Genomic DNA, 10,603 nt, shown 5'->3' on the forward strand with positions numbered 1-10,603 from the left:
TTTTTGTTCTTTTTAATTAGCGCGGTTTTGACATTGTGGTTGATGGTTGTTAGAGGAAAGCATGTCGCCAAAACGTCGACCTCTTTAATCCACACGTGTCTCTGAGTGATGTTTTCTCAGAGGTGGTTGGAAGTCACTTGTCCACAGGGGCGCCAGAATCAACTGAACGCAAAGCTGCTTTAAGTAAAAGTATCAACACAGACTGTCTAAAACACTGGACCGTCGTCTCTGAGACGTCCCCACAGACTGTTCTAAAACATGGAGTAGTCTCTGAAGACCGTCCCCGCCGACTGTCTCTAAAACCTGGACGTAGTTCCGTTACGTCCTTTTCCACAGGACTGTCTAAAAACTGGACGTAGTCTGTGTGACGTCCCCACAAGACTGTCTAAAACCTGGCCTCTGTCTCTGAGACGTCCCCGCAGACTGTCTCTAAAACCTGGACGTTAGTCTCTGTAGACGTCCCCGCAGACTGTCTAAACCCCTGGGACGTAGTCTCCGTGAGTCCTAGCAGGGACTGTCTTAAAACCTGGACTGAGTCTCTGTGAAGTCCCCACAGACTGTCTAAGAACCTGGAACCCATTAGTCTCTGTGACGTTCCCCACAGACTGTCTAAAACCTGGCGTGGTCTCCTTTGACGTCCCCACAGACCTGTCTTAAACCTGGGGACGTAGTCTCTGTGACGTCCCCAAGACTGCTAAAACCTGGACGTAGTCTCTGTGACGTCCCGCGACTGTCTAAAACCTGGACGTAGTCTCGGACGTGTCCCCGGCATGACTAAGTTCTAAAACCTAGACGTAGTCTCCAGGACCACCCCAGCTGTGAGAAAGTGGGAAGCTCCGTCAAAGACGTGCAAAGAGGGGAGCTGTGGGTGGACTGAGAGTCTATGGAAGCGGTGGGTTAGCGCGCGATGTGTCAAGTCAACGCTCAATCACCATATCAATCCATCAGTAGTTGTTGGACGGCTTTCAAAGCAACAAGTCGTTTTTCGTGATGTAGGGTGCAGAGGCCGGCCTTCTTTGCTCTGTGTTTCAGCTGTCAGCACGGTCACTGAGGGGTGGATATAAATGACTTTAAATTCACAGTTAAAGACAGCATGTGCAAATGTATCATTTCGTAACTTCTCGTCTCTTCGTGTCCGCTGTCGCTTGTTTTCTGGGGAGGGCCTGGACACCCATCATCCGGGTGCTGACCCCTCTATTCAACCTTGACCTCTGGACCCGGGTTCGAAAGCCCTCTCGGGTGGTGTTTAGGGGTTGACGGGGTCACGGTGGGAGTTTGGAGCTGCCAGCTCTAAATCTTCCACAATGCTTCCGCTCCACGTCCGTGATTTGAATTGTGAGAACCAGAAATGCTGTGGGCAACCAGGCGCCCAGACTTGAATCCTCGAACAAGTTTCATGTTGTATATAGATGCGAATGAAATTAAACAGTAAACTCAGATATAACGAAAAGAATTCACACTCGTGGAAGGGTAACTGACGAAATAACAGAGCTGAGCTAACATGCAGCTAACAGCAGCTACACAAACTGAGCAACGAGTGAAACTGAGCTAACATGAGCTAACGCATACTAGGACATTAACTAGCCAAGCTAAAGCATGACTAACAGCCCATGCTAACAGACCTGACTAACATGAGGCTAAACCAGCTAACCAGACTGAGCAACATGAGCTAACAAGCAGCTAACAGACTGGAGCCAGAGCTACCAGCAACAAACGAGCTACATACAACAGCTACGGAGAGTGCTACTACTACAAGCAGCCAAACACGAGCCACATGAGCTCAGAGCTCAACAGCTAAGAGCTAACAGACGAGCTACATGAGCTAACGCAGACAGTTACAGTTTACTTCACTGTCCATCATAAACTCTGAAATTCACAGAGAGATTGAGGCGGAGCAGCCGGAGGACATCCGAGGAAAACCAGAAAACATTTCCTTGCCGTCAATAAATAGATCCAGTTTCACCAGACTCAGTGAAATAGTTGCTGCGTGTGACTTAGGCCGCATAAAGCCGTTACGTACTCTATCTCCCGCCCGGAGCCCAAATTACCAGAGTGAGAACAGACGTACGAATGACAGACACGCGTTCAGGCTTGATCACATGGGTCATGATGTTCGTGTTATTAAAGGAAAGTGGCACAAAGATAAAGAACAAGAGCTTCCACTAGTTAAAGAGCGGAGCTACTCAGGAACGTTAAAAGCATTTGTCACACACACACACCACACAGCACACACAGCCAGACCACAGGATATACTATCACACATGTTCACGGAGGGGACAAATATAACAACGAATAAAGGAAGAGGAGTGGGAGTGGAAAAGAAAGCGACATCATGATATACAGGATTGCAGCTCCATACGTCTAAAGAGAGGTGGCACGACTATATACCGTCTTGATGGCTCCCTGAGGTGGGATTCTGCCTCCGTCGGCTTAGCGTGCATTTCCCACCCTCCCAACAGGAAGCGGGGGGCAGTGCTGCGGGATTTACTGTACTTCCCAACACACATGGAGCGATTGTAGCCGACCCATACAGAAACCCCCAACAAGTCTAATTCCTCTTCCACCCTGTCAAACACCTTCAAATTCTCGCTCTGCAGGAGGTTTTTGGTGTTCGAGCACATTTATTTATAGAATCACAGACTGAAAATGGAACTAAGAAAAACCCAAAAGTCAAAACAAAGAAACAAGCTAAATAACAGGTGTCATAGTTCACTGTGTGTGTATGTCTGGTTAACGTGCAAAACTTTCAGATCCTGCGTTGTGACGACAGAATTTCAAATTCCTCACTCAAAGCCCGAGACCGAACATAGTGTAGGCATTATCAAATCAAATTCAGATCAGTTTATTTGTTACAGCCAAAATTCACAAGTCCACGTTCCTCTGAGGCTTTATAACTGTACGGGGGGCGAATGACACCCTCTGTCCTTAGACCTTAGGAAAAACTTGCCACAAAAAAAAAATAAGTTTGTTAGGATGACCATTAATGCAGACATGAATGTTTCAGATGGAGAGAGAGGAGAGAGAGTTTTTAAGTAAAGGGAGATGTGACGACATTTCAACCCAATACCATACTGACTAGGCATAACCAAAAGAGACAGTTAGTTTACATGGAAATGGTGCAGTAATATTTTAGTGATGGACCGTGGAATGTCACGTCTTACCACCAAAGCTCACGGAGATACGTCCAGTTGTAGCAGTCTGCGGCCGATCGACGCGGTGAATCGCGAGGTACGGAGACTACGCCAGGTTTTAACGGTCTGCGGGGAGGTCCCACGGAGACTACGTCCAGGGTAGACGGTCCGGGGAGGTCACGGAGACTACGTCCAGGGTAGATCGGTCTGCGGGGAGGTCCACGGGCTTACGTCAGGTTGTATGTAACGGGTCTGCGGGGAGGTCACGGAGAGACACGTGCAGGTTTTAGAGGTCCTTGCGGGGAGGTCACGGAGATACTTCCGTTTTAGCACGGGTCGCCGGGACGTCATCGAGAGACTCGTCCAGGGTTTTAGAAGTCTGCGGGTGGTCACGAAGTGGAACTACGCCAGGTTGTACGCAGTTCTGCGGGGACGTCATACGAGCTACGTCCAGTTTTAGACGTCCGCGTGGCGTCACGGAACTACGTTTACGGTTAGACGCTGGGACGCCACGGGCTACTCGGTCGACGTCCGGGGACTTCCGAGAACTGTCGTCGGCCGCGGGACGTCACGGAGATACGTCCAGGTTTTTTAGACGGTCCGCGGGGATGTCACGAGGACTACGTCCAGTTGTTAAGACGGTCCGTGGGGACTCGGGATCAGTTTGTCCGGGGACTACGAGATAATCCAGGTTTTGCGGTCCGCGGGGACGTTCGATCGGAGACTAGTCCAAGTTTTTTAGACCGTCCGCGGGGAGCACGAGACTACGTCCAAGTTTTAGAACGGGCTGCTGGGACGTCACGGAGAAACTACGTCCAGGTTTTAGACGGTCCGCGGGGAGTCCGGGACTACGTCCAGGTTTAAGACGGTCCGCGGGGATGTCACGGGACTACGTCCCGTTTTAACGGTCGCGGGGACGTCACGGAGACTACGTCCAGGTTTTAGACGGTCTGCGGGACGTCACGGAGACTACGTCCAGGTTTTAGACGTCTGCGGGGACGTCACGGGATACGTACAGGTTTTAGACGGTCCTGCGGGATGTCACGGAGACTACGTACAGGTTTTAGAGGTATGCGTGGACGCACGGAGCTACGTCAGGTTGTAGACGGTCCGCGTGGACGTCACGGAGCTACGTCCAGTTTTAGCGGTCTGCTGGGGACGTCCAGGAAGACTACGTCCAGGTTTAAGACGGTCCGCGGGGACGTCCACGGAGACTTACGTCCAGGTTTTAGACGGTCTGCGGGGACGTCACGGAGACTACGTCCAGGTTTAGACGGTCTGCGGGGAGTCACGGAGACCTACTCCAGTTTTAGACGGTCTGCGGGGACGTCACGGAGACTACGTCCGGTTTTAGAGGTCTGCGGGGAGTACGGAGACTACGTCCAGGTTTTAGCGGTCTGCGGGGACGTCACGGGAACTACGTCCAGGTTTTAGACGGTCTGCGTGGGACGTCACGAGACTATCCGGTTTAAGACGGTCCGCGGGGAGTCACGAGACTACGTCCAGGTTTAGAGCGTCGCGGGGCGTCACGGAGACTCGTCAAGGTTTTAGACGGTCTGCGGGACGTCACGGAGACTCACGTCCAGGTTTTAGACGGCTGCGGGGACGTCACGGAGACTACGTCCAGGTTTTAGACGGTCTGCGTGGGACGTCACGGAGACTACGTCCAGGTTTTAGACAGTCTATGGTTTGAGCATGTTTCAAATGTTGTTGGCCAATCAGATTGCTTAGTTGGAACTACTTTCTGTATGTTACACTCAATCTTTCCGTTGATGTTTACCCACCCGGAAAAATATTGCTGCAATTTTAGTAAATCTGTTTGAACTGCCACCTGGACTAGTTTACAAGTTTTACAAGTAAATGTGCCTGCGTGCAGCAGTACATGTCGATCAATGAATCAAAGACTTTGGAATGAAACACACCTGTACCTGTGAAACAACTTTTAACAGATGAAGTGAGACAAAGCTCACCCCTCACCTGTTTACCTGAGACAACACCAGGAAACAGTTAGTTTTTCTTCTTCAGTGAAGGGAGACACGGACTGAAAACCAGACGATCAGATTCACCTTCAGACCAAACTAACAACTTCTCTGAGTGAGTCAGCTACAGGAGAAACAGTGGGGAAACTCCAACACTGCTGCTTCAAGCTGCTGACGCTCCACACACTGAATTGTGAGTTTGACTATAAAACTGAACTCAAAGAAATCTCAGTGAAGTTCGAGAGGAGGGAGGGGAGCCATGGACTGACGTATTCTGTCTGTGTTTTTTCAGCTTCACTCAGAGACTAAATGGCTTCCGAGTATCAGAGGAGGATCTCTGCTGTCCGTCTGTCCGAGATGGTCATTTAGAGATGTCGTGTATCTTCTGTCATGGACAGCCAACGCTTCTGTAAGAACCTGGTCTGAAGAGCTGTGGATCAGAGGGGAAACTCCAGCTCTCTGCCGTCTGCACTCTGAGTGACCTCAAACTCTTCTGTTGGACCATCAACAGCCGGTGTGTCTCGTCTGCAGAGATTCTGAAAACACAGCGACACAGATTCAGACCCATCGATGAAGCGCACGACCACACAACAGACTTCAGAAACTCTGGACCTTAACGGAGAAGTTAAGGTTTTTGAAAAGTTAAAGTGACGTTTGATTCAACAGCAGACACACATGAAGGTCCAGGCCGCCGCACAGAGAGGCAGATTAAGGATCAGTTTAAGCAAGCTTCACCCGTTTCTAGAAGAGGAAGAGGAGCCAGGATGGCTGCACTGGGGAGAGAAGGAGCAGAAGAGTCAGATGATGGAGGAGAAGATGGAGCTCTGCTCGAGAGATAGCAGCTCTTTCAGACACCGTCAGAGCCACAGAGGACGAGCTGAGAGCTGAAGGACGTTCTCATTCCTGCACAATACAAGGCTGCAGTGCAAAGAGTCCAGCAGCGCCCCCTGCTGGATGTCACCACTGCCCTCAGGAGCTCTGATAGACGAGGCAAAACCCTGGGCAACCTGACCTTCAACATCTGGAGCAACGATGAAGGGACATGGTCTCCTACACTCCTGTGGTTCTGGATCCAAACACTGCTCATCCAGAACTGATCCTGTCTGAAGATCTGACCAGTGTGAGACGAGGAGAGGAACAGCAGCTTCCTGACAATCCAGAGAGGTTTGATTATTATCTCTCTGTTCTGGGCTCTGAAGGATTTAACTCAGGGACTCACAGCTGGGATGTCGAGGTTGGAGACAGTACACGCTGGACTCTGGGTGTGTTAGCAGAGTCTGTCCAGAGGAAAGGACTCACACGGCCCGGATTATGTGTAATGTTTTTATATGAAGGTAAATACTCAGCACGATCACCATCAGATCCATCCACTGATCTCCAAGTCCAGAAGAAGCTCCAGAGGATCAGAGTGAATCTGGACATGAACAGAGGAAAACTGTCGTTCTCTGATCCTGATACAAACACACACATACACACCTTCACACACACTTTCACTGACAAGATGTTTCCATACATTAGCACTGTGGATGAAGTGAAGATATTATCACATAAAGTTTAGTTTAACTTATCAGAATCACAGTTAGCTACAACACTGCAACAGCCAATGTGACGATGTAACAGATTACATCACATTGTGTAACTTCAATGTAATTAACTGGCAGCCATTGACAAGTAACAAGTATGACCTTAGGATGTGACGTATCTACTTATTAGAGCTACATGGACAAAGCAGTTTCTAAATTAAATCCTACAGACTGGACCTTTAACTAAAGTTAGTAACTCCACAGTGCAGAAATACTCTGTAGGGAAGTCCTGAAGTACAAAAAGTAAAAGTACTCATTTTGCAATATATATAAATGCTGTATATATATTTATACATATATATTTTATATTACTGGATTTTAATGATTGGTGCATTGACGTGTTCATCAGTTTAATGTTAAGGTGGGGCTCATTAATTACTTTATTATTACTGCTGGGTAGATTGTAAAAGTATAGTTGTATTAAGGTGTGTATTGTGTGTGTGTATTGTGTGTGTGTGTGTGCACACTCTTTTGTTGTACTTTTCTTGGCGGGTCACACCATCGTGTAACAGGATCCTCCCAGAGCTCAGGCTGATTTGCAGAACAATGCAGGAGGTGTAACACGTCCGCATTGTTTTTTAACGACCTGAACAGGTGACTCGAGTGCCTCACTGATCCATAACATGATCCTCACAGGTGAGACTCACTCAGGTGTGAGAGGAACAACAACATGCAGAAACATTTTGACTTCATGATCATCATAATTCATTTGAAACCTTTTTCACGGTAGAATTCTCTAACATTCGAAACTGTCTTCGTCTACTGTTCGTCTGTAATTTGTGTGTAGTCCTGTAAGTTCTGAGGTGGGGTGGATGTTTGAGATCTGGGGAATCTGGAGGCCAAGCCAACACCTCGAACTCGTCATTGTGTTCCTCAAACTGTTCCTGAACCACGTTAGCTTTGTGGTGGGACGCATTGTCCTGCTGAAAGAGGCCACTGCCATCAGGGAATACCGTTTCCAAGAAAGGGTTGGACACTCTCAGAGCATCCATACACATGAACGGCAGTTTCCCAGCAGAATGCTGCCTCCGCTCACTCGCCTTCTTCCCATGATGTAAAAGAAAACCAGGCTACCTTCTTCCATCGCTCCGTGGTCCAGTTCTGATGCTCACGTGTTCATTGTTGGTGTTTTCGGCAGCGACTACACCGTCTCAAATGTGTGTTTTCCTGAGACCTTTCTATCAGAACAAGCATGAACTTCTTCTGTTGGATTGGACCAAACGGGCCAGCCGTCCAAATTCAGCTTGGCTGTCCATGAACTTCACTCTGGTTCACTGCGTTTCCTTCCTTGGACCACTTCCTGACCGGAATACCCGACAACAGCTGCAGTTTCAGGGATGTTCTGACCTCGTTGTCAAGCCATCACAGTTTGGTTCATGTCAAAGTCCGCGTCCATTTTTGAGGACACGGTGTTCACTTGCTGCCTGATACATCCACCTCACCTGTCAGAGGTCTGAGTGTTGCAGCTGATTGCTGTAAGTGTATACAAGCGTCATACGTATGTATGATTTCCTCTGAGGATCAATAAAGACTCATTTTCTCTTATTTCATGTCTCTGGCTTCAGTTTGTCTTTATAAAGAGCCGTGGGAGAGAACAGACCAGAGATTTACAGTAATAGATTACTTCCATGTTAAGATGATTTGTCGTCTTTGGAGACAGAAACGAAGCGAGAGCGAGCGAGGCTCCGTCACTACTGTTCAGGAAATTCCAGGCATTCCTCAGTAATTCCTGCTCTCGTAGCTCATGTCTCTCTCTGCTCTCACAGCCGGTGAATGGACCTCCCCACTCTTCATCCCCTCCTCCTTGTCAACACTGCGTCTGTCTCCCACCTCTCACCCTTAACCTCTGACCCCCAGTCAGACTTAATAACAGGAAGTGATCGACTCCCCGCTGTTGGAGCCGCGGTGGGAAGAAAAACGAGGCGAGGGCGGCGTCGTCCCTGGCAACGTTTAACTGATGTCACGCCACAGAGAGGAGACAGAAACAACGACAGCTGAACATCGAGGTCCAAGCAGAGCTGAAACAATGAGACCATCCACAGAAGATGTGACAATCAAACATTCCATGGCACCGTTTTCTGATCGACAAAACAACCAGCAGATTCATTTATAATGAAATGAATTGTTAGTCTGGTCATGTGTAATGTGTATATGTGGACTGTTTGCCTTGTAAACACCTGAAGTTCAAAGCTGGACCTGACCCTGTAGAACCCTGAAAGACCCTGAAAGACCATGAAGACCCTGAAGAACCCTAAAGACCCTGAAGGACCCTAAAGACCCTGTAGAACCCCGAAGTACCCTAAAGACCCTGAAGTATCCTAAAGACCCTGAAGGACCCTGAATGACCCTAAAGACCATGAAGGACCCTAAAGACCCTAAAGGACCCTAAAGACCCTGTAGAACCCTGAAGTACCCTAAAGACCCTGAAGGACCTTGAAAGACCCTGAATGACCCTAAAGACCATGAAGGACCCTAAAGACCATGAAGACCCTGTGAACCATGAAGACCCTGTAGAACCCTGAAAGACCCTGAAGGAACCTAAAGACCATGAAAACCCTGTAGAACCCTGAAGGACCCTAAAGACCCTGTAGAACCCTGAAAGACCCTAAAGAACATGAAAACCCTGTAGAACCCTGAAGGACCCTAAAGACCATGAAGACCCTGTAGAACCACGAAGACCCTGTAGAACCCTGTAGAACCCTGAAGGACCCTAAAGACCCTGTAGAACCCTGAAGGACCCTAAAGACCATGAAGACCCTGTAGAACCATGAAGACCCTGTAGAACCATGTAGAACCCTGAAGGACCCTGAAAGACCCTGAAGGTGTGGGGTTTGCTTACCTTTAGAAAGTGTATCTTTCATGCAGTAATTCCCTGAAAATGCGACCTCGACATTTGGAGCTGTGTTCTTCTCTGAAACGTTCAAATGTACTTTTAGGTACTTTTCTGTGTGTCTGAGTCTTTCTGAGGAAACGTTGAGACGTTCATTCAGCACGGTTCATTCACAGTGAAGACGTAACACGACCACATCAAAGATCTTTGCTTCAGCACCAAAACATGAATTCTCCTTTATTCTGTTGTTTCACGTGAAATCAGACAGAACATGTTCTTCATGGATTTGTTAAATTTGTTTTATATCTTTAGATTCTCTTCTTCAATAAAATCATTCATACAGTTTTTCCTGTAACTCTGCCTCCTCCTCCACTTTGTGTGGAGCTCTGCTCTTTCTTTCTTTAGAAAACTCACTGGGAGGAGGGAGGCTGCTGGAGAGGTCGCTCCCACCTCCACCTGAACTTTGGACACACTAAACAAACACAGAATATAATACGTAAAGAACCAGACTGAGATCTTTAAAGCAACACTGTGTAACTTTCCTCTGATGATCTAACATCATGACCTCTTGACCTGTGATCAGGTGAACGGTGTCTCTGTCATTCGTACGTCTGTTCTCACACTATGTAACTTTGGGCTCCGGGTCGGGAGAAGTACGTAACGCTTTACGGCACTAAGTCACACAGCAGCAACTATTTCACTGATTCTGGTGAAACTGGATCATATTTTATGGAGGAAATGTTTTCTGGTTTTCCCTCTGATGTCCTCCGGCTGCTCCGCCTCAACTCTCTGTGATTTACAGAGTTTATGATGGACAGTGAAGTAAACTGCTGACAGCTGTAGCTGCTGTTAGCTCATGTTAGCTCAGTCTGTTAGCTGCTGTTAGCTCATGTTAGCTCAGTCTGTTAGCTGCTGTTAGCTCATGTTAGCTCAGTCTGTTAGCTGCTGTTAGCTCAGTCTGTTAGCTGCAGTTAGCTCATGTTAGCTGCTGTTAGCTCATGTTAGCTGCTGTTAGCTCAGTCTGTTAGCTGCTGTTAGCTCATGTTAGCTCAGTCTGTTAGCTCATGTTAGCTCATGTTA

General features: G+C 48.1%; 1 long non-coding RNA gene across 1 annotated transcript; it reads left to right on the forward strand.

The window, feature by feature from the left end:
- Positions 1 to 7,161: 7,161 nt before the first annotated feature.
- Positions 7,162 to 8,238, forward strand: LOC109137377 (uncharacterized). The gene is made up of 2 exons (XR_002041643.2): positions 7,162 to 7,329; positions 7,481 to 8,238. It is a non-coding gene; the product is annotated as an uncharacterized LOC109137377 (long non-coding RNA).
- Positions 8,239 to 10,603: the final 2,365 nt, after the last annotated feature.

The sequence above is a fragment of the Larimichthys crocea genome, chromosome VI (genome assembly GCF_000972845.2).
Source record: "Larimichthys crocea isolate SSNF chromosome VI, L_crocea_2.0, whole genome shotgun sequence".
Taxonomy (NCBI): Eukaryota; Metazoa; Chordata; class Actinopteri; family Sciaenidae; genus Larimichthys; species Larimichthys crocea.